Genomic DNA, 23346 nt, shown 5'->3' on the forward strand with positions numbered 1-23346 from the left:
CCTCTCTTTTTCTCTCTCATGAACACACGTGCCCTATAGCAAGCTAAATAATAATAATAAAATAGGTAATTATTTAAATAAATAATAGATAGATGCCTCACACTCTAGTTTGAATGAGGGAGGGCCATAGAGGGCAGGGGGGTGACGAATAGAAGGAACCTTGGTTAATATTTCAAAAAATTACCCCAGTTACACCAGTGAAGAGCATCTACTAATGGCCTAGGTACGACACGATGACAGGTAGAATGAGATATTGGTGGAGAGACTGGGACAATTGAGAAAGAATTCAAGAATGAGGCTGATTTGGAGCTGGCCAAGCAGGAGGATGATAATACATGTGGCTGAACTGAGGCCCGCCTGGAGAGTGGGCATGCTGACTCTGGGAGAAAGATCATGAACGTGGCTTTGGTCTTGGGTGAGGTGGAGAGGTGATGGTTAAATTCATAAGAGGGGCTGAGTTTCCTTCTTTCTGGAAGATGAGACAGAGTTGCTGAGGTTCCAGAGCTGAGCCCTGTGACGCTTCCATGGTAAGAGGTAGGGAGACAAAGAAGACAGCTCAAGTCTTTGCAGAGCCACGCAATGCGTGGACATGGCCTTTTCCCAGGGTGTGGTGTCACGTGGCTATAGAGAGACAGTTCGTCTTAGAGCTGTCTATAAATATACTAGCCTGGTCTATAACACACCTGCTGCCTAGCAGGCAACGCCTGGGCTGAGTCATTTGAAATCATGCATCCCTGGGAATATCTGAGAGTCTATCTTTTCCCCTGTAGATGCAGCATCTCTCAGAAGTAGGGTGAGTGTACTTTCCACTTAACATAACAAACATTCACTGCATACCTTCTATGTGCAGGGCACAGCATGGCACAATTCCACGGGACAGAATTTTCAATCTGCTAGCTCATGGGCTGCAATCAGCCCAATAGTTTCTTTTGGTTAGCTGGCAATTAGTGTCTTTTGTTTTGTTTTGTTTTGTTTCTCATTTGTAATTTGAATTGCCAAAGGTTAAAAATCAGGATGTTGTACCTAAAAGTGTAGATTTCAAGCTTTTATGGAAAAATCCACTGACCACAGTGGTCCTTTATTCCCAAATGGCAAAATCAGCGAGAAGAGCGGAATGCCTACTCCCTCAGGACACACACTGCCATGTCACAGCAGACCCTGCCTGCTCCAGGCCTCTTATTTATACCTCCGATCTGACTCCCATGGGCCTTGTCCGAAACCCCTGCCTTGAGGATTCAGTGCAGCGGCTTTGGTAAGACACAAGCTCGGATCTTGACCTGGCCACTTTCGGGTGACTTTGGGCGAGTTATTTTACCTCTGGAAGTCTCAGCCTTCCCTTCTGTTGAGTGTAATGGTCATCGCTGCCTACTTCCCACGATGAAGAGCAAATAAGGATGTGGAAATTTAGAAGGTTAGAGTCTAAAGATAATGTAGGCATGGCAATTGTGACCCAAGGGGACATGTGCCCTGAAGTGGCAGAGCTAGAAGCAGGCAGAAGCCTCAGGCCAGGTTACCAGGCCTCGCTGGTGAAGGAGACGACCTTGGGGTCTGGATTTCTTCCCTCTTGTGTGGGAGGCAGGCAGCCCAGCTGGGGCCTGCCTGGGCTTTGAAACCCCGCCATGTAGGAAGGAGCCCAAGCCCTGGGAAGCTGGTCGCCGCCCCTGCCGGCTGCTTCTCTGCTGTGATTCCAGGAACCGGGGCCCTATCAGTTGGGCCCAGATTCAAGAGTCAGGTTTCTTGCCATTTCCCCTTGTCACGTGGCAGCTGGAGTGGACAGCAGAGGCCCGAATGTGATTAGCTGGAGGGCCGCTTTCCAGGCTAGGGGAGTGGGAGTGCATTCAGATTGGTGGGGGGTGGGGGGGAACTGGTCTGAATGTAAGTGGGGAAGAGGGGAGCCCTGGGCAGAACCCCATAGGAGCCCCGTCCAGCACCTGGGAGCAATCTCCCTCCTCTCAGCTCCCCCACCCAAGACCCTTCCCCTCAACACAGGACCACTCCCAGAAAGACTGTTTCAGGCTGGACCAGGCAGCCTGAGAGAAGAGGAGGCCTGTTCTCTCACTGCCACCTCAGGCATGGAATGCCAGGTCTGACCTCTCTGTCTACCAGGAGCCTGGGCCAGGGAAGAAGTGTGCCTTTCAAACAGAATGACAAGTACACTGCGGTAATGGTAACAGGACACTGCTCATCACCAAAGTGGAAATCACGTGTGTCTATGTGGAAGGCCTTCCTGCAAAGGCACGCCAGACATGGGCCCTATAGGGAGCGCCAGGCTTGTTTTCCAGTGCTGCTTTGGAGGCAGAAAGAAGCATATCTGCTCCTGACAGACCAGAAGGCACAGAAGGGCCAAGCTGGCTGCTTAGAGCCACACAGGTCGCTGTGGGAGCCTGTCCACCCAGGCCTCCTACTCTGTCTCAGCTTGCCATTTGAAATTATGCTTCCCTGGGAGTATGTGAGAGTCTACCTTCCCCCCCGTAGACACAGCTGTTCCCAGAAGGAGGGGGTTGGTCTTTGCTGGACATTTTGTCTACTGTCCCCATTTAACCCTCACCACAACTTTTGAGGTATTATTGTCCCAGCTTTGCAGATGAGAACACGGAAACTCAAAGAATTTTGGTCATTTAACCTAAGTCACCCAGATGGTAAGGGGCAAAATGGGATTCAATGTGTCCCACATTCAGATCCACAGGATTGAAAGAAGGGATAAGAGTCTGATCAGAGGCTGGAAATGTACATCTCAGGGTCCTGGAGTAGAAATGGGGGTAATCAAAGATGGTAAAATTAAATGCATACAACAATCATAGGGAAGTATTCACAACTTATGATAGATATAAGATTGATTTCCTAGTTAGACATACCCTTACAAATCTGTGAGAAAATAATAAAGAATACCACGTGAGAAAGTGAACAGATATAAACAGGTAATTCACAAATGAGGAAATACTGGGGACCAAGAATCTCATGAAAGCCTACTTGACTTTACCAATTATCAAAGGAGGGGCCAGCAGGTGGCATGGTGGTTAAGGTGCTGGACTCCCACATGGCCAACCACATTTAGAGTCCTGGACTCAGCAGCTTGAAAATCATGCTGGGTACATGTGCATGCATGCCCAGAATCCCAGGAGGAGAATGGAGGAGAAGAGATTGAGGCATGGTCCTTCCCCTGGGTGGTGATTTCTCACTTTCCTTCTCTCTCTCTCTCGCAAGTCCACACTCCCTATGTCAAAAGTCTTAAAAAAATAAAGGAATGTAAAATTTTTATGTATCAGACTATGACTTAAAAAATTACAGTTTCGGGACCAGCAGTTAGCGTAATGGCTATGTTGCTGGACTCCCACATAGTCGACCGCAGTTCATGTCCTGGACCCGGTGGCTTAAAACCCACGCCGGGCGCGTGTGCATGCGTGCCTAAGATCCCGAGAGGAGAATGGAGGAGAAGGGATTGCGGCATGGCCATCCCCTCTGGGGGGTGATTTCTCACTTTCTGTCTCTCTGTGTCTCTCTGTCTGTCTGGCGAGTGCACGCGCCCAATGGCAAAAACCTCTCCACGAAAAAAAGAAAAAAAAATCACAGTTTCTAGAACTAGTGATAATCTGAGGAAACAGGTCATCTCACATATTGCTGAAATTAAAGTAAGTAGATTTTTTTCCCCCTTAGAGGTCAACCTGAATAAAACGCTTTAAATATGTGCAAACTCTTTGACTCAGTAATGGCATTCCTTGGAGTAACATCTATCCTAAAGAAATAATTGTGTATGTGTGAAGAAAAAAATGTTTGTTAGGATAAAATGAGCAAAGAATTGCTTAACAAGTCATTGAGCATAACTTGAGTGTCCTATAATAGGGGATTGTTTCTGCAGTATATACAAGGATAGGTAGACGACATCAGAGTGTCAATGGTATGTATCTCTGGTGATTAGATTGTGAGTTGCATTTTCTACTTTTTTGGCTTTTATTTAAAATTTTTATTTTATTGTGGTAAGAACATTTAACATGAATCTACTCTCTTAACAATTTATTTTATTTATTTATTTATTTATTTATTTTAATCTGACCAGAGAAAGACATACAGAGAGAGAGCAGGGGAGAAAGTGAGAAAGCAAGCCGCCAGGTCTGGGACGAACCGTGGTCAACAGAGTGGGAGTTCAGTGCCTCAACCACCACACCATCTGCTGGCCCCCCCTTAACAAATTTTTAAGTGTGCCTTATTTTTGTCTATGGCCACAATTTGTACAACACTCTCCAAGAGTTTACCCATGTTTCTTAACTTTACACCTGTTGGTTAGTAACTTCTCAACCCTCTTCCCCTGCTAACCACTATTCCATTCTTTGATTTATGTATTTGACTATTTTAGATACTTCATAGAAGTGAAATCAATGTAGTATTTGTCTTCCTATGCCTGGCTTATTTCACTTAGCCTAATATCCTCAAGATTCATCCCTGTTGTCACATATTGTAGAATTTCCTTTTTTTTTTTTTAAAGGTTTTTGCCATAGGGCGTGTATACTCACTGGAGAAAGACCGAGAGAGGGAAAATGAGAAATTACCCCTAGGGGGATGGCCACACCACAATCCCTTCTCCATTCTCTTCCTGGGATTTTGGGCACGCATGCACATGCACATGCACCCGGCATGATTTTCAAGCTGCCAGGTCCAGGACTCTAGTCATGATCAGCCATGTGGGAATCTAGCCACCTTAACCCCACATCACCTGGTGGCCCCAGAATTTCCTTCTTTTTAAAGACCGGACAGTATTACATTGTATGAATGTACTACATTTTCTTTTCTTTTTTTTTTTTTTTTAATTTGCTATAGGGAGTGTGTACTTGTCACAGAGAGATTAAGGGTTGATGAAAAAGCACTCCTGAGGAAGGATGACCATGCTGCAATCCTGTCTGCTCTATTCTCCTCTTGGGACTTTGGGAACATATGCATGCATGCCTGGCATTGTTTTTCAAGCTCCCAGGTCCAGGACTTGAACTGCACAGTTAAGCCATATGGGATCCAATGACTTAACCACCACACCACTGGCTGCCCCAAATGTACCACATTTTCTTTATCCATTTATCTGGTGATGGACATTTAGGTTATTTTCATATCTTGGTCCTTGTGCATAGTGCTGTAATGAACATGAGAATTCTAATATCTCTTTAAGATCTTGATTTCAATGATCTGGCTAAGTATCCAGAAGTGGGATTGCTGGGTCATGTGGTAGTTGTTTTCCACTTTTCTGTGTATTTCTGATTTTCTACTATGAACACATGTTATCTTTTTTACTAATCTCGTTTTATGAATAAAAGAATGTGAGGGTCTGATTACTGTGGGGAGTAGAGGAGTGTGGTGTGGGTGACCCTGCACCTGTGACTTTTGGAGCTGTCACTTCCTGTCCTCCAGTGCCGAAGCACTTGAAGAAGAAATGGAACCGGAGGCAAACTCCCAGCTGCACTGCAGGTCATTGCCAGCTGAGGTGGCCAGCGCAGTGTGGGAGGGATTCATGAGGCCTGGTGCAAGTTTCTGCAGCCTTTGGCTGACTTGAAGTAATAATAACAAAGGACAAAGTTATGAGTAGAATGCATGCATGATCTAATACTGCAGGGGCCTGAGAAGAAACCTACTAAGAATTGTTTTAACCTAATTATTCCATAAAGGTCAAATATTACTTATGTACCTTCCTGGCTGCATTTAGGGACTTTACACAAATAGGTAATCCATTGTTGGGGAATACCAGATTGACTTTTGAGTTTCATAAAGGTTATGTTTCCCTGGTGGAGCTTTTTAGCAGCTGAGAAGCCAGTGCTGCTAATGATTCTGGAGACCTCTCAAGTGTTAACCCTTGAGCACCTTGGCTTACCCAAGCCATGTGTTCCCCCATGTCCCTACCTACACAAGATGAGAAACGGACTGGCTGAGACCAACACCCAGTGAGCCCATAGACATGGGCCCATCAATGACTGCAGCAGCCAGGGCTTGGAGCCTTCTGGGGCCCTCGATATGCCCCAGCCTCCTCGTACATCTACTCCACCTTATCCAGGAACACCATGGATTCTCGGTGGGGTTTTCATACTCATCTCTGGACTTTGAAAATATTGCAAAAGTCCAATGGGGGTCAGTGGGCCAAAGCCCATCTGATACCTCATCTTGCAGAAGGGGTTGTCATGAAGAATTGTTATTCATAGACTGGACAGATATTTGCAGATGATGTTCAATCAGTGGCTTCTCTATCCTGGGTTCTCCCAGTACTAAATAGACCAATAAAGGAAGTGAGGCCTGAAATTAATAACAGTCCTAATGATGGTAAGAAGGGAGAGGCACAGGAAGAGAAGGAGGAGGGTCTTGACAAAGACAGCTACTATTTATTGGCAAATGCTCACATCATGTCTTAGGCAGTAGGTTACATGCTTTATACACATCCCTCCATATGTTCTCACAAACACTATTCTTATATCCATCCTAGTTATGAGGAAACCAAAGCCTGAGAAATGTAAGTAACTTCCCCAAGTCACACAGCTGGTCACTGGCACAATGAAAAATGAAAAAATGTGAACCCATATCTGTCTGACTCTGGGATCCAAGCCCTTAACCACCTAATGACATTGATCTTGGAACATAAAGGAGAAAGTTAGTAAGGAAAGGGTGACAGATGAAGAGGGCTTTGCCACGTAAGAAAGTTGTGAAGTTACTTCAGAGAGCTAAGTGCTGCAGGCCTGTGGTCAGCCCTGGCTGCAGAAGAAATACCCTCTTTCAGAACTGATAGTGTCTGTTTGTTTACTAGCAAACATTAAGTTACGCATGAGGTTTGTTTTTTTCTTTTAAAACTACTTTAACTTTTTTTAACCTTTTCTAATAATTTGTTTCTTCAGCATAATTATTACAGCAATTTATAATATACTTACATTTTTAAAAATTGGATAGTCACTGTTAAAATCGTGTCAACAATTTAATCATTCAATTCAAAAATACTTTGGTATTTGGCATCTTATGGTATCTAGAAATACCATATGAAATTTCTATTTTGTTGCAAAGAAATATTACCAAGTTAATATAAAAACTTCCAAGTATAAAGTAAATTACATTACATTTAGTTTCTGCTGGAGAAGTGAAATGGAAATACAAAATCAAGGGAGAAATGAATTAATATAAACTTCTGATACCTAACAAATAGCATGTTCATTTTATTTTTCCTTTTTCTTTTTTATGGTAGGAATCATGCATATGCATGGGTGCGAGAGGGAGAGAGAGGAAGAGAGAAAGCACTCTCAGTAAAGTCTTGTCGAGTCCCCATCCCCTTTCTCCAACCCTCCAGCTCCTCAGGATCCTAGGTGTTCATGCACATGTACCTGGCCTGCTTCTTGGGCCAGTCTGGAATCGGAACCACAGTAGCCATGGGGCTTCCAGCACTGCAGAGTCCAGGTGCTAACTACTGCAGCATAGCAGCTGGGCCTTGATGCATTTTAAACATCGTTTTTGGTGACTATCATTTCACCATATTTGATGATGATAGATGCTGGGGAAAGATCCATAAGGAAAAGGGAGATTGATTACAATTTTAATCAACCTGGCCAAGCTAGGCCTCGCTGAGAAATTGACATTTGATATGAGGAAGTTAGCAAATATCCGGGAGAAGACTCTCCCAGGCACAAAGACCCTGAGAAAGGAAAGAGTGTGCCTGACATGTTTGAGGCCAGTGTGGGGAGAATGACAGAAGAAGAAAATACATCAATGGCAAACGTTTGCCTGTTTGGTTTTCAAAACTAAGGAATCCAAAAGTAAAACAGTTTGAGGATCACTGTATCATATGTGATAAAACTTGATATTATTAGACATTTAATCCAGATCCTTGGACAATAATTACATGCATTACTCACAAAAATCTAATTCTCGCCCAAGTTAATTATTTGATTGAATGTTACATGCAAGTTACTTTTAAGTTATAGATGTGCACTTTCCATCACACTTCATTTTTTTGTTTCACTTGGTAGAGAGTTAAGCTATAAACCTTCTTTTCCCTTTAGGCTTAGTGGAACCTCAAATTCTCTCATCTTTGCAATGCTCCACTTTTATGGATATAAAATAGTATCTGAATAAATACTGAGCTCTCTTGTGGATGTGTTTCAGCTTTGAGTTGACTTGTTAAATTTAAATTTTGAGTAGGTAAGCTGTTGTATGATATATACACATAAATACATTGGGGTTCAGTTCCATGTGAGATGGATAAGCAGTTTTCACCCCAACTCGGCACACTATAAAACCTGGTCAGAATACAAAGATGTCTATTGGAAGATAGGAAAAGTCAATAGCAGCTGGCAGATTGCAGAGAACATCAGAATTCAAAGTGCCACTGAATTTCACTGGTGGTGAGTTAGCCATATATGTTTTTTTCCTTTACCCTCAATCTAAACTCAAAGGATCCAGAAATTTACAAGTAAGCACTTTTAGTAGTGACAACTCCAGCAGAAGCCTTCTAGCTTTGGCTCAAGGACTGAGCTAAGGAACTTCTAATAGTTCCAAGAGTAAGGAAATGCCCTATTTTACTTTCCCTTATCTCCCTTCTCTTGTGCCCCAGCCTCCAGGCAACCTGGTGATCGCAATAGCAGTGGCAGCTAGGGGAACCCACAAGGGTTAAAACTGTACGGGAATAGAGTCTTCCTCTCTAGGAGAGCTGCAATTTCAAGACAACGTGGCAAATCCTTGTTGTTTTTTGTCCCTCTTCTGTCCTCCCTCCACTTGGGCTGCAGTATGGGCCCATATCAGGAATCATATGACAATGCTCAATAGAACAGAGGAACCAGAGCCTCCCACTTCTAGCCAAGGAACCAAATAAGAGAGCCCCAGGGAACTAGAATGTATAAGGAAGCTAGGGGAGGCCAATGGGCTTGGGAAAGCAAACCTACAAAGGTGTTTATGAACTCTAGAGTTCACCCTCAAGCTGCACATTCTTGGATCTGATCCTTGTTAGCATACCGAAGACTTTGAGAATTGAACTGATAAATCACTGCGTAGGTCCCAGAGAGACCAGTGGGTGGTGCATATCTGGGGCAGAGCCATAGAGCAAGACAAAAGCTTTTGAGAACTGAAATGATTATTGGAACCATAGCTTATGGAAGGCGGGTTGCAAATTGCAGCCAGAAACTAACCAGATTAATTGTGTGCTAAAATAAAAACATCAACATTTTCATAGAATTTAAACAAGACCAGAGCCTCATAACATAGTATTCAATATGTCCAAAATGTAATCTAAAATTATTCAGTGTCAGCATATGAATAACTAAGAAAATCTCAATTAGTATGGGAAAAGATAACCATCAGACGCCAATGTCAAGATTATAAAGACATTGGAGTTATTTGACAAAGTCTTTAAAATGGTTATGATGAAAACGCTCTAATAAGCAATCACACTTGCAGCAAATGTTAAAATAAAAAAGTTTCAGCAGGGGCCAGCAGATGGCATGGTGGTTAAGGCACTGGCTTCCCATGTGGTTCAGGTCCTGGACTCAGAGGCTTGAAAATAATGCCAAACACATGTGTGTGCATGTTCAAAATCCTGAGAGGAGAATGGAGAAGGGATTGTGGCATGCTCATACTACCTGGGGTGGGGGTGGGAATGGGGGGGTGATTTATCACTTTCCCTCTCTCTGGTAAGCTCACACATCCCATGGGGGAAAAAAAGGTTTTGGCAAAGAACTAAAGAAGATCGAGCAATAGAAATGATTAAATCTGAACAATAAGAAAAAAGATATAAAACATGAACAGTCTCTAGGATCAATGAGACATTATCACGTCATAGCGGTTCCAGAAGAGAGGAGAAAGCATATAGTGCTAAAAATTATGTGAAGAAATCCACTAAGTTAGGTGAAAGAGAAACAACAATCTGACAAAGAGCATCTGTAAGAAACCTTTAGCAGGGCCAGCAGGTAGTGTAGTAGTTAGGGTGCTGGACACCCAATGGCTGACTGCGGTTCAAGTCTCAGACTTGGCAGCTTGCTTTCTCACGTTCTCTCTCTCTCTCTTTCTCTCTGTGTCTCTCTCTGGTGAGCACATGTGCCCTATAACAAATTAAAATAATAATAATTAACAAAATTAAATAAGTGATTTTTAAGAAAGAAACCTCTAGCTAAAATTAAATGGTACAAAATTGAACTCTTTTCCTTTAAGACTGGAAACAAGGCAACAATGTTTATTCTCACCTTTCCTTTTCAACATATACTGAAAGGGTTAGCCAAGGCAAGAAAAAGACATAAAAGGCATACAGGTGGGAAAGGGATACATAAAACTCTCCTTCTACAGAGATCACATAATTACTTGTTATATCTATTCTCAAAAGTTCACACATACTAAAGAACAAATATGTAAGTTTAACAAGGAATCAACATTAAAAAACCAACTATAGGAAAAAAACCACGAAAACTGTTTTTCTTGAAATTAAAAAAAATGCATATTTAATGACTGCAGTAAGCTATATAGCCCCAGCTAGGTGTTACTTTTTGGTATGTTCATTCTACTCACTGAGGTTTATGACTAAAGTCAGACTTGTGTTCATGGATATGTATATATCAGCTGTGCTTGCTATTGGAAATATTTAGATTAATTAAGTTCATTAGCAAATCAATAAAATGGGGGGAAAAGGCATAGAAAACAACCATGGATACCAGAGACAGTGTGGGAAGAGGGTGGGACACAGCAGAGGGTGAGACACAGCAGAGGGTGAGTAATAGGGAATCAAGGATGGAAAAAAAAATATACAGAAAACAAGAAATGGAAAATTATTTGTTGACAATACCACATATGTTGATGTGCTCAATTGAGCCAATATACTGTGTATTCTGAATGGGAAATCTCATTTTGTATGCTGCAATGATGTATAGTGAATGGATGTAAATAAATAAATTTAAATTTAAAAAACAAACATGTGAAAAAAATCAATCATATATTAATACACTAGAAATGTACAATTGGAAAACAAAAACATTTTTAAAATAGTGTCAATAAATGAAATATTTAGGTATTAATCTAACAAAACACATACAGTATCTGTATGCTGAAAACTACAAGATGCTCATGAACGATCAAGGAGACCTAAATAAAAGGAGCGGTATGGGTGGTACCATGCTCGGGTCCTGGAAGACACAATATAGTAAAAATAACTATTCTTCCCAAATAGATTTATAGATTTTAATTTCTATAAAAATCTTAGCAAAATTCTCATAGCTACTTACAAGATGATTCTAAAATTTATAGAGGGAGAATCACGAATAGCGAAGCAATTTTGAAAGGAAGAATAGAGTTGGAAGCATTGTACTATCTGATTTTGAGACTTACTAAACAGTAATCAGTAATGAAGACAGAGTGGTTTTGGCAAAAGTATAGATATATAGATCATCACTGCAAAATAGAATATCCAAAAATAGACTCACACAAATAATGCCAAATGACTTTTTAACAAAGGTACAAACGAATTCAAAGATAAAAGGATAGTCTTTTCAAAAAACGGTGTTGTAAAAATTGGGTCATTGTAGGCAAAAATTGCATCTCCATATAAACCTCAGAACTTAAATAAAATTCACTCAAAATGGGCCATAAATCCAAATGTAATACATAAAACTATAAACTTTCAGAAGAAAAAAAATAGGAGAAAGTCTGTGTGACCTTGAATTTGGCAATGTGTCCTTAGATGTGAGATTAAAAATACCACTTTTTTTTTTTTAAGATGACTTGGACTTTTTAAAAATTTTAAACTTGGTACTGAGGAAGGAAAAAAAGACAAACTACAAACTGAGAGAGAATATTTGCAAATTGCATATCTGAGAAAAGACTTGTATCCAGAATGTATAAGGAAGTCTCAAAATTTAAAAAAAAAAAGAAAAAGAAAAAAAGCCAAGTTTTAAAATGGGCAAAAGACATGAACAAGTGCCTGCAGATGGCAAGTGGTTAAAGAATTGGATCCCACATGGCCAACTCTGCAGTTCGAGTCCTGGACCCAGTAGCTTGAAAAATATGCTAAGCATGTGTGTGTGTGCCCAAAATCCCAGGAGGAGAAGGGATTGTGGCATGGTCATCGCTATGGGGGAATGATGTCTCACTTTTCGTCTCTCTATGCTTTTTTTCCTCTATCTGTCCCTCTGGAAAGCACACACATCTAATGGCAAAAATCTAAAAAAAAGAAAGAAAAAAGAGGGAGAGACCTGAACAGACATTTCACCCAAGTGGATATTAAGATGTCAAATTAACACATGGAAATATACTTAGCATCATAAGCCATTAGGGAAAAGCAAATTTAAACCACCACAAAGTACCACCACGTACCTATTAGAATATCTTTAGAAATGAACATATACTAGGGCCAGGCCTTGGCATGGTGTTTAGGGTGGTTGGATCCCACATGGCTGACTGTATGGTTCAAGTCCTGGAGCGGTGGCTTGAGGAACATGCCAGGTGGGCATGTGTGTGTGCCCAAAATCCCAAAAGGAGAAGTGAAGGAGATGGAATTGCAAAGTGAATAGCCCAAATGAGGGGAGTATTTCCTCACTTTCCCTCTCTGTGTTTCTCTTTAGAGCATGTGTCAACTGGCAAATTGAAGAGGGGGAGGAGGAAAGAAATATAAACACACACTGACAGCACTAATAAAAGGAGCGGTATGGGTGGTACCATGCTCGGGTCCTGGAAGACACAATATAGTAAAAATAACTATTCTTCCCAAATAGATTTATAGATTTTAATTTCTATAAAAATCTTAGCAAAATTCTCATAGCTACTTACAAGATGATTCTAAAATTTATAGAGGGAGAATCACGAATAGCGAAGCAATTTTGAAAGGAAGAATAGAGTTGGAAGCATTGTACTATCTGATTTTGAGACTTACTAAACAGTAATCAGTAATGAAGACAGAGTGGTTTTGGCAAAAGTATAGATATATAGATCATCACTGCAAAATAGAATATCCAAAAATAGACTCACACAAATAATGCCAAATGACTTTTTAACAAAGGTACAAACGAATTCAAAGATAAAAGGATAGTCTTTTCAAAAAACGGTGTTGTAAAAATTGGGTCATTGTAGGCAAAAATTGCATCTCCATATAAACCTCAGAACTTAAATAAAATTCACTCAAAATGGGCCATAAATCCAAATGTAATACATAAAACTATAAACTTTCAGAAGAAAAAAAATAGGAGAAAGTCTGTGTGACCTTGAATTTGGCAATGTGTCCTTAGATGTGGCATTAAAAATACCATTTTTTTTTTTTTAAGATGACTTGGACTTTTTAAAAATTTTAAACTTGGTACTGAGGAAGGAAAAAAAGACAAACTACAAACTGAGAGAGAATATTTGCAAATTGCATATCTGAGAAAAGACTTGTATCCAGAATGTATAAGGAAGTCTCAAAATTTAAAAAAAAAAAGAAAAAGAAAAAAAGCCAAGTTTTAAAATGGGCAAAAGACATGAACAAGTGCCTGCAGATGGCAAGTGGTTAAAGAATTGGATCCCACATGGCCAACTCTGCAGTTCGAGTCCTGGACCCAGTAGCTTGAAAAATATGCTAAGCATGTGTGTGTGTGCCCAAAATCCCAGGAGGAGAAGGGATTGTGGCATGGTCATCGCTATGGGGGAATGATGTCTCACTTTTCGTCTCTCTATGCTTTTTTTCCTCTATCTGTCCCTCTGGAAAGCACACACATCTAATGGCAAAAATCTAAAAAAAAGAAAGAAAAAAGAGGGAGAGACCTGAACAGACATTTCACCCAAGTGGATATTAAGATGTCAAATTAACACATGGAAATATACTTAGCATCATAAGCCATTAGGGAAAAGCAAATTTAAACCACCACAAAGTACCACCACGTACCTATTAGAATATCTTTAGAAATGAACATATACTAGGGCCAGGCCTTGGCATGGTGTTTAGGGTGGTTGGATCCCACATGGCTGACTGTATGGTTCAAGTCCTGGAGCGGTGGCTTGAGGAACATGCCAGGTGGGCATGTGTGTGTGCCCAAAATCCCAAAAGGAGAAGTGAAGGAGATGGAATTGCAAAGTGAATAGCCCAAATGAGGGGAGTATTTCCTCACTTTCCCTCTCTGTGTTTCTCTTTAGAGCATGTGTCAACTGGCAAATTGAAGAGGGGGAGGAGGAAAGAAATATAAACACACACTGACAGCACTAAGTACTAGCAAGGACATGAAGCAACAAAAATTCTCATACATTTCTTGGCAAATGGGACTGAATTGCCCCAAGTTGGGACAAACCAGACGTCCTTCAATAGATGAATGGTGGAAAACGGCCATGTTACATCCATACAATGGAAGGGTACTCAGAAATAAAAATGAATGGACTTTTGATACATGTAACAATGTGAGTGAATCCCAAAGATATTATATCAAATGGGAAGAAAACAACCTCAGAAGGCTACATAGAATATGACTCTACTGGTCTAACATTTTTGAAAAGACAAAATTCTTAAGATGTAGAATAGATCAGTGGTTGCCAGGGACTAAGGGTGAGGAGAAGCAGAGACCACACAGGAACCCAGGCGGCAGCCTTAGGTGGCAGGCGGAACAGTATCCTGATGATAATGATATTGTATGAATCTGCACAAGCGTTGACAAGAAGTTCTCAAAAAAGGGTCTCTTTTACTATATAATAATTTTTAAAACAAAAACATATAAAGTATATAATAAACTCAGGGCCAGCAAGTGACATGGTGGTTAAGGTGCTGGACTCCCATACAACCAACCACAGTTTGAGTCCCAGACCTGGCTTGAAAATCATGCCAATGCATGTGTGTGCATGCCCAAAATCCCAAGAGGAGAATGGAGGGGAAGGGACTGTGGCGTGACCATCCCCCTGGGGGTGATTTCCCACTTTTCCTCTCACTGTATTTCTCTTTCTCTGTGTGTGTGTCTCTGGTGAGTACATGCACCCTATGACAAAAACCTTTAAAAATAAATAAAGCATGTAATAAATGCTTCCTCCTATTCCTACCTCCATTCACCTCATTCCTACCTACCCCCTTTTCCAGTTACCAGTTGCCCATATATCCTTCCAGAATGTCGTTATGTATATATAAACAAATATGAGTATTGTTTTTAGTTTCCCATTTTCCCACAGAAATGACACACTTTACATGGTATCTTTATTTTATTTAGTAATATATTCTGAGGCTCTTCTCACATCAGCGATAGAGAGCTACTCTAGCCCCTAAATTCTGGAAGAGGGTTTAGCTGCAGCCTTAGGTTTGGTTTAGTTAGTGTTTCTCACATATTATATACAGAATCCTTGAGGAACAAGAATTTTCTCTCCAGGACTGACCTCACCCAAGGGTCAGGAAGATCTGTTCATTGAAGTGTTCAGCCAGGTACACAGCGCACAGAGGCCGCTGCCATGTACAAGGCTCAGGTATAGCCAGAAATAAGTGCTCAGATCGGAGCTGCTATTATCTCAGACTGCCTGCCTGGCTTATCTGGAAAGGGTTGTGTAACAAATGGCTTTATTTTAGTGGGATTGGAAGAAAACTCAGGCACGCCATCTGATTGCTGGGACTCGGTTGTCCATTCCGTAGAGCCACCAGATACCAGAGTTTGGTGTCTGGACCATTGACTTAGACAGATGGACCCTTTCCAGGACCAGGACACCTCAGTTACCCGGCACCCACCCCACTGTCAGTCAGACCAGGCATTCTGCATCTCTCATCACACGTCTCCCAAGATGCTGTTTAATTCCGGTGTTCTTCACTGATCCTCAACCTTCTGCTCTTTCTAAGATGTGAAACGTTTCCTTCATCACACTCCCCAGAAATTACACATATATTTGGAGGATAATACAAATTTCTGGCTGATATAAACTCTTTTATTTTCCTTTTCTTTTTTAAAGAGATTTTTGTCATAGAGTGTTTATACTCATCAAGAGACAGAGAGACATAAGGTGAGAAATCACCTCCCAGGGAGGATGGCCATGCCACAGATCCTTCTCTTTCATTCTCCCCTCAGGATTTTGGGCACACACGCACATGTGCCTGGCGTAAGTTTTAAGCCACTGGGCCAAGGTCTCAAACTGTGGTCAACTATGTGGGAGTCCAGTGACATAATCATTACACCATCTACTGGTCCCAAAAGCAAACAGCAGGTCCAGGATTTGAACAGCAGTTGACCTTGTGGGAGTCCATTGCCTTAATCACCACGCCACCAGCTGGCACCATAAACTCTTGATCAAGCCTCGATGTGATTGCTACTCTTCTCACTAAACTCTTCCATTATTCTATTTTAAATCTAGAGAAACAGAGGCCCCAATCACTTACCAACATACAGAGGGAGGAGACAGTGTGGTACATTGGAAAGATCAGAAGAATATAGACTTTGGGGTTGGATGTTCAAGAGCTGAGGTCAAATTCCAGCTCTGCTACTGCCTTGCTGTGTGACTTTGGTTAGGCTCTGAGGTGGTCTAAACCCATTTCCTCATGTGTAAAGCCCTGAGGTAGCTTATTTATTTAATTTTATTTATAATCATTATTTTTAATTTGCTATAGGGCACATGTGCTCACAAGAAAGGGATGGGGGAAGTGAGAAGGCAAGCTGCCAGGTGCAAGACTTGAACCACAGTTGGCCGTGTGGGAGTCTAGCACCCCAACCACCATGCTATCTGCTGGCCTCATATGACCTTGTCTTAACCTGATTACATCTGCAAAGAGCCTATTTGCAAATGAGGGTTAGAACTTCATCATCTGTTTTGGGAAACACAGTTCAACCCATGATACCCACCATGACCTAGAACTTGGGTAGATTAAAAGTACTGTTTCATGTGGCCTTCCTGCCCTCAATGCTGCTGAGACAAAAGTTCCAGCCATGGCCCTTGGACAAATTTAAAAGTATAATCCAGCTTATAAAGTTCTGTTCTCCTGCTGGTGTGGGGACCATCCCTCACTTTGTGACTGAAGACTTGCCAGGTCCTGGAAACATCTGGGAAGTGTTTTTGTTGAGGAGAATTGAATGTTTGAAAAACAAAACATCAGAGCGACATTCCCTCTGAAGCACCATCCTTGCACGGCCTCCGACCACCCCTGTGTTTTAGCGGCCTCCGAAGAATGGGGACTTGTGAACGAAAGCCCAACTTCACCACTCACCAGCTATTTAATCTTAGGAGTATTATTCACACCTCTTGGAGTTATACTTCTGATCTGTCAAAATGGAACTGGCAATACTTAATCTGGATTGTGAGCGTGAAATGATGCAATATACACGCAGGTGCACGTAACAAACGTTCAATGGGTGTTCATCGCCTTCCCTTCCCTGGACTCCTAGGTGTGATCAGAGGGATGGAGATACCAATCATTGCTTCAGTTCCACAGATCCTTCACACATAGCTTTGTGCTGGACCCTGGGGATACAATGAATAAGATCAATTCTTGTCCTTCAGGCACAAACAACCATGTGAAAATACAGGAAATTTGTTGGGTTGGTTGGTTGATTTTGCCCCCGAGCCTCCTCAGGGCCCTTGAGCTTCCTAAGAACATTTTGGGTCTGGGAGCTGGAGATCTTGCCAGCACTCCCAACCTCCTTCCTGTCCTCAAACACAGTAGGTATGAAGTGCTTCCCCATGGGAGTTCTTTCACAGGTAACTTTTACAACTTTCTGAATGATCTGTGCGGGTTAGAGAACTAAGGTGCAGAAGTAAAGAAAACAACCAAAGATCATCCAGATGGGATTTAACCAACTTCTTTGGATCTAAAGACCTGAAGGGCACCACTTACAACTTTAAAACTGTGACTCTGTGAAAACAAGATTACTTTCTCCCTGGCTCTAAAGCCTTGCTTAAAGGGAAGCTGGCTTCAAGAACAAGAAAAGTAATGTCACCATTTCTGGATGGTGTGTGGCCCCCTGACAACCAGCTTGGCAGGATGCCACACTCTAGGTTCGCTCTCTGCCGCGACACCGCGACATCGTGGTTTTGCTCCTACTCAGACTCTGGCTCATGTCGTTGAGGAGCAGCTGTGTGATGATGGACTTTACCCTTGGAGTTGCCATCCTGTCTTCTTTGGCACTTTTCAATTGGGGCACTGAATGAGCCAGCTCTGTTTAAGAGACTGGTCATTTCCTATATGAGATTCTAAAGCCTGGGGTCAATGTTAGATCTAGTGTTTTTTGTTTGTTGGCTTGGTTTTTAAGGTTTTGGCCATAGGATGAGTGCACTCACCAGAGAGACAGAGAGATGGTGAGAGGGAAAGTGAGAAAACCCCTTCCACCAGAGGGGATGGCCACACCGCAATCCCTTCTCCTCCTGGGATTTTGGGCACGTGCCTGGTGTGATTTTTCAAGTCACCAGATCCAGGACTCAAACCGTGGTCTGCCATGTGGAGGTCCAGTGCTTTAACCACCACGCCACCTTCTGACCCCAATCTAGTGTTTTTTACAGGCCCATGCTCACATGGACATTCACACACTGCAGAGGTCAGGAGATCTCTGGAGTCAGAAAATATTTTCACAGACATCCTAGTTCTTAAAAGAATTAAGATTTCTGTCCACTCTCCAGAGAAAGTCAAGTCACTTCAGCCCATGGCCGATGCTGAAGAACTAGAAGGCCCAGGATTCTCAGGGGCTACTGTCTCAGGGTCTTCATGGGCTTTGAATTCAAATAGGATCTACTGCTCCTTCCTGGCTTGTTAAGAATAGACATATAAAAATCCCATTTTTGATGTTTGCTGACAGCTTTCAAGCTCCATCACTCCCCGCTCCTCTGCCCACATCTGGCCAGGCTGGTAAGAAAGCCAAGGGGCACCTTCCTTTAGCACCAAGCCACACAAGCCTTTGCCTGCATGTGAGAGTACTCACCCCAGCCCCACCTGGTAACCACCTTGAAACTTCCAGCCATTTTCAGATCCGCTTAGGAGGCTGCATGGTCTGCCTGGAAAACCTCATTATGTGAGGAATAAACCCTTTTAGCACTCCCTTGGTGCATGAGTAGTGTCATCGGTGATGACGTTTGAGCCAAGTCTTGGGCGGGGGCACATCCCATCCCTGTGGAGTGACTCAAAACAGGCTCTTTCATTTTATCTAGGAGGCCTGTGCTTCTCTGAGAGTTTACGGTTCCTTCTTCTGCAGCCTTTACTGGGCCCCTCAGGGCAGGCCCTCACCAGAGTTGTGGGATACATGAAGTTTATTTTCTGGAGCTCCAAACCTGCCCATTGTTCTCCCCTGACCCCTTCTGGGCATTCTCTTACATCCCTCAGCTACTAAGTCGCCCTGCCTTCTGCCTCACCTACACACACACACACACACACACACACACACACACACACACACCTTTCATTCCACCCTCATTAAAAAGGCACTAAAAAGGATCTGCAAAGCTCCTTTCTATGAAGGCCTTAAATGACTGCTGAATCGTAATACATTTTTTTGTGATGAGGAGACCCTCAACAGTTTTAGTAAAAGAGCACTTACTTGCTAATGGAATTTTAGAACCAACCTTTGTGAAGTTGAGGTTTCTGCTTCCAAACATCTTCCTCCTCAACCTCCAACTAAAATTCCACAATTAGTGTTTCATTCCTTTGATTCAGAGCTTCATTCTTTTAAAAGATAACTCTCCCTCTCCTTTTGTAATTGATACCCAGAGAACACATAGTTATCATGTCCTCTTTTGGAGACAGAATTTCAGGGGGAAAAGGCTGGAGTCGAGGAGGATGTTTGGTAGTTAAGGGAACAGAAAGTAAAAAGATCCATTGGGGGAGTTAGAGGGACCAGCAGGCATAAAAAAAAAGGAATGAACAGAGAGCTGCAAATGCTAATACATCCTCATTTCCAGGGACTTTAGACATGCCCAGTGATGCAAAATACAACAGCAGCTCAAACTAGAGAATTCTGGAGCTGCCAGTGCCCTCAGAGCCACCAGCCCAAACTTACTCTTTCATAGATGAGGAGATTAATGTTTGGAGAAGTATCCTATCCAAAGTTACCAAGCTGGGTCCAGGTCCAGGACGGAAATCAGGTCTTCTGCCTCCATGATGGTGCCATCAGTAGCACCACAATTAATCTGTGACAATTAATCCAGCACAGTTTTTGTGTGTGAGTTCCTTTTCTTACACGTTGCTTGTACTTACCTGTATTCTGACAGGCTTTCATGGATGCCGAGGAAATGGGTATGGATGTAGCTGCTACTCCCTGGAATTAACTAAGCCTGGATGTGCTATGGAAGCACCGTGTTCATATGGACGTTACCTGTCATGTGTTTGCAGTATATGAAGGAGCCTGTGTGCTTCCCATGTTAGCATGCCAAGGCATGGGAGGCCCTTGTATCCTCATAATGGACGGCTTCTCCCTCAAACCTCTGCAATCTTAATCACGAGTTGGATGTTTTACTTTCCTGTCACCCATACAGAAAAAATTAGGGGGTCCCAGAGTTTCTATTTGGTTTAGGGAAACTATAGACTGTTTAAGGGAGAAGATCTACCACCAAATCAGTCAGGTTCAAGGGGCTTCTGTGGCAGTAAGCAGCTGCCTCAGTACCCCAACCCAGACCCCAGCAAAGGAAAATAGACCACAAGTCCTTTTGGGTTTCTCTTTCAGTAATGTGATATAGTTTCCACGCCCTTTAGGACCCAACATATTTCTTCTTGTAAAACTCAGGCAGGATTTCCAAGTCTAAGAGGGAAGAGAGTGTGCTGTTCTCCCCAGTGCTGTTTATCTCTGTTATTCTGACCTCTGCAGAGTGCTCTGGGGCCACGGCCAGAGCTGTCTGTGACACAATGCAGATGTAAGTAGTGGAGTCAGAGAAAGCTGGTAACCAAAGAGCCCACTGCTTCTGAAATAGAATCAGTGTGGAAATACACACATGCATATGCATGTATGTGTTTGCTTTTCTTCTGAAAACTTCAATTAACAAGGAAATTGCAAGTGATCATAATCCTCTGGCATTAAAGGCAGCTTGCATCCTGACACTGGAGTTTGCAAGTCAATCAGCTTCCTTCAAAAATGTGGTTCCCATTAGTCAGAGAGCTGCCTGGAAAAACAGTCTTGTTTCACCTGCCTCCTCTGAGGGAGGCCTACGGTTGCCTTCCTGCTATAGACATCACTGAGAGGATAGGGACTCTGGCCATCGCTTGAGTTCAGGCAACCCAAAGAGGGGGGAAGACAACCTTTCCCAGCACTGGAGGCCCGACCATGTGAAATCTGAGTCATGCTGGCCATTTGATAGTCAAGCTTGACGTGTAAATTCAGAGCTGCTGAACACTGTTGGCCCCCAGCTCCCAAGGTTCTGCAAGAAATAAATAAGATTTCTAAGGGTTTCCCATTCTTGTCAGCTTCCTCTATTCTGGTCTTCCTTTCACTCCTGGGATTCTCTAACTAGAAGAAGCAGGGGGAACTATCCAAAGATGACTTCTCTCCCTAGTCACTTGCTCCCTCTCAGTCTTGCTCAACTCGCGCTGGAATTCTAAAGTTGGGGTAAGTGGGATGGGTTAAAGCTTTATTTGACACACACACACACACACACACAAAAGAAAAAAAGAAGAGAGAAAGAAAGAAGAAACTTTAGCAACTTTCGTTTGCTTCTTACTCAAATTTAGTTGGTGTTTATTGAGTACCTATTATGTGTTAGGCATTGTGCTAAGTGCTTTCACATCTACAATGTTACACAATCCTGTAACAATCCCATCAACTGGAAGAATTCTAGGTCAAATGGGGACCAGATTTTGGAGGTGTTAAAGGCTAGAAAATGGAAATGAAGTACCAACACTCTGGAGACAGAGACACTGAGTTTCAGCCTCTGCTTTGTCTTTTACTGGCTGTGTGACATGGGCAAGTCAGTCAATTTCCAAGCCTCCATGCTCTGATTGGCAAAATGAAAATTGCCTTTACTGTGAGGAATAAATGAATAATGCATGTGTACTGAGCACACTGCCCAGCACACAACAAACACTCAGTAAGATAGGTGGGGATGATTCTTGGAAAGATGGGTCTAGTAGATGTATTCAGCACAAAACTGAGGAGAGAGGTGTTGGGCATGGGAAGTTGAGTTGGGAAACTAGATTTTAACTCCCATGTTCAATAGGAGTTCATGGGGGGGGGCAAGGATAGACAAATAAATCAATAAAATCAAAATGGAAAGTCCAGAAATACAGCCAACATAAACTGGAGCTTAGTTTGTGATAGAAGAGGCAATATAAATTAATGGAGAAATTATGAGCCATTCAATAAGTATATTGGCCTTTCATGTGGAGAAATATATATCAGATCCCTTCCTTACATCATACCCAAAAGACAAACTCCAGATGACTCAAAACACCTAAATGCTCAAGAGAATTGGTTTTTTTTTTTTTTTGTTGTTGTTGTTGTTGTTGTTTTTAATGAGAGAGAGAGAAAGTGCATAGGAGAGACAGAAAGATGGGCATTTCTTATAGTGTATCACAATTTAGCAAACTTCCTGCCTCAGTCTCCCAATTAGCCAGGACCACAGCCACACCTGGCTTGCCTACGTTGGGGTGGGAACTGAACCTGACCCTCTGCAATTCCTTCCTGCAGTTGAGCCTTAAAAGAATATTTTTTTATGACATGGAGATAAGGAAGGGTTTATTTGATAAAATCCAAAATCATAAAGGAAAACAGCAAAATTTAAAATTTCTGAAAAAATAAAGTAAAAAGCAAATCATAAAAAGGATTAATATTCAAAATACTTAAATAAATTCTCTAAGTCCGTTTTTAAAAAGTACAAATATCACAATGAAAAAAAATGAGTAGATGGGCGAGCCCGATAGCCTAGTAGTTAAGGGAGACAAATCCCACACGACTAATTATGGTTCAAACCCTGACCTTGGCAGGTTGAAAAATGCAACGAATACATGTGCATGTGTGCCCCAAGTCCCGAGAGGATGGAGAAATAAAGAAGGGATTGGGACCAGCAGGTGGCGTGGTGATTAAGGTGCTAGACACTCCCACATGGCCAACTGGAGTTCGAGTCCTGAATCTGGTGGCTTCTTTCTCACTTCCTCTCTCTCTCTCTCACCCTTTGTCTCTCTCTGATCAAACTAATAATAATAATAATAATAAATGAATAATAAATAAAATAAAATAAATAATTATTTAGAAGGAATTGAGGCATGACCATGCCCCATTGGAGGGTGTTTTCTCCTTCTCTCTGTCTATCTCTCTCTAGCAAGTGTGTATATCCTCTAGCAATTAGGAAAAACAAATTTGTCAACTATAAGCCAACAATTCACAGAGGAGCCCTGACATCCTTACAAATATGAAAAGGGCTTCACCAGTAAACAGGGTGTTACTGATGTTCAATTTAAACAAGTAAATTTACTCCACATTGTTAGCTTAGTAAAAACACCACATTATAATACAAAATATTTGTGAAAATGTAGGG

The sequence above is a fragment of the Tupaia chinensis genome, unplaced genomic scaffold, assembly GCF_000334495.1.
Source record: "Tupaia chinensis unplaced genomic scaffold, TupChi_1.0 Scaffold000646_1, whole genome shotgun sequence".
Lineage (NCBI taxonomy): Eukaryota > Metazoa > Chordata > Mammalia > Scandentia > Tupaiidae > Tupaia > Tupaia belangeri.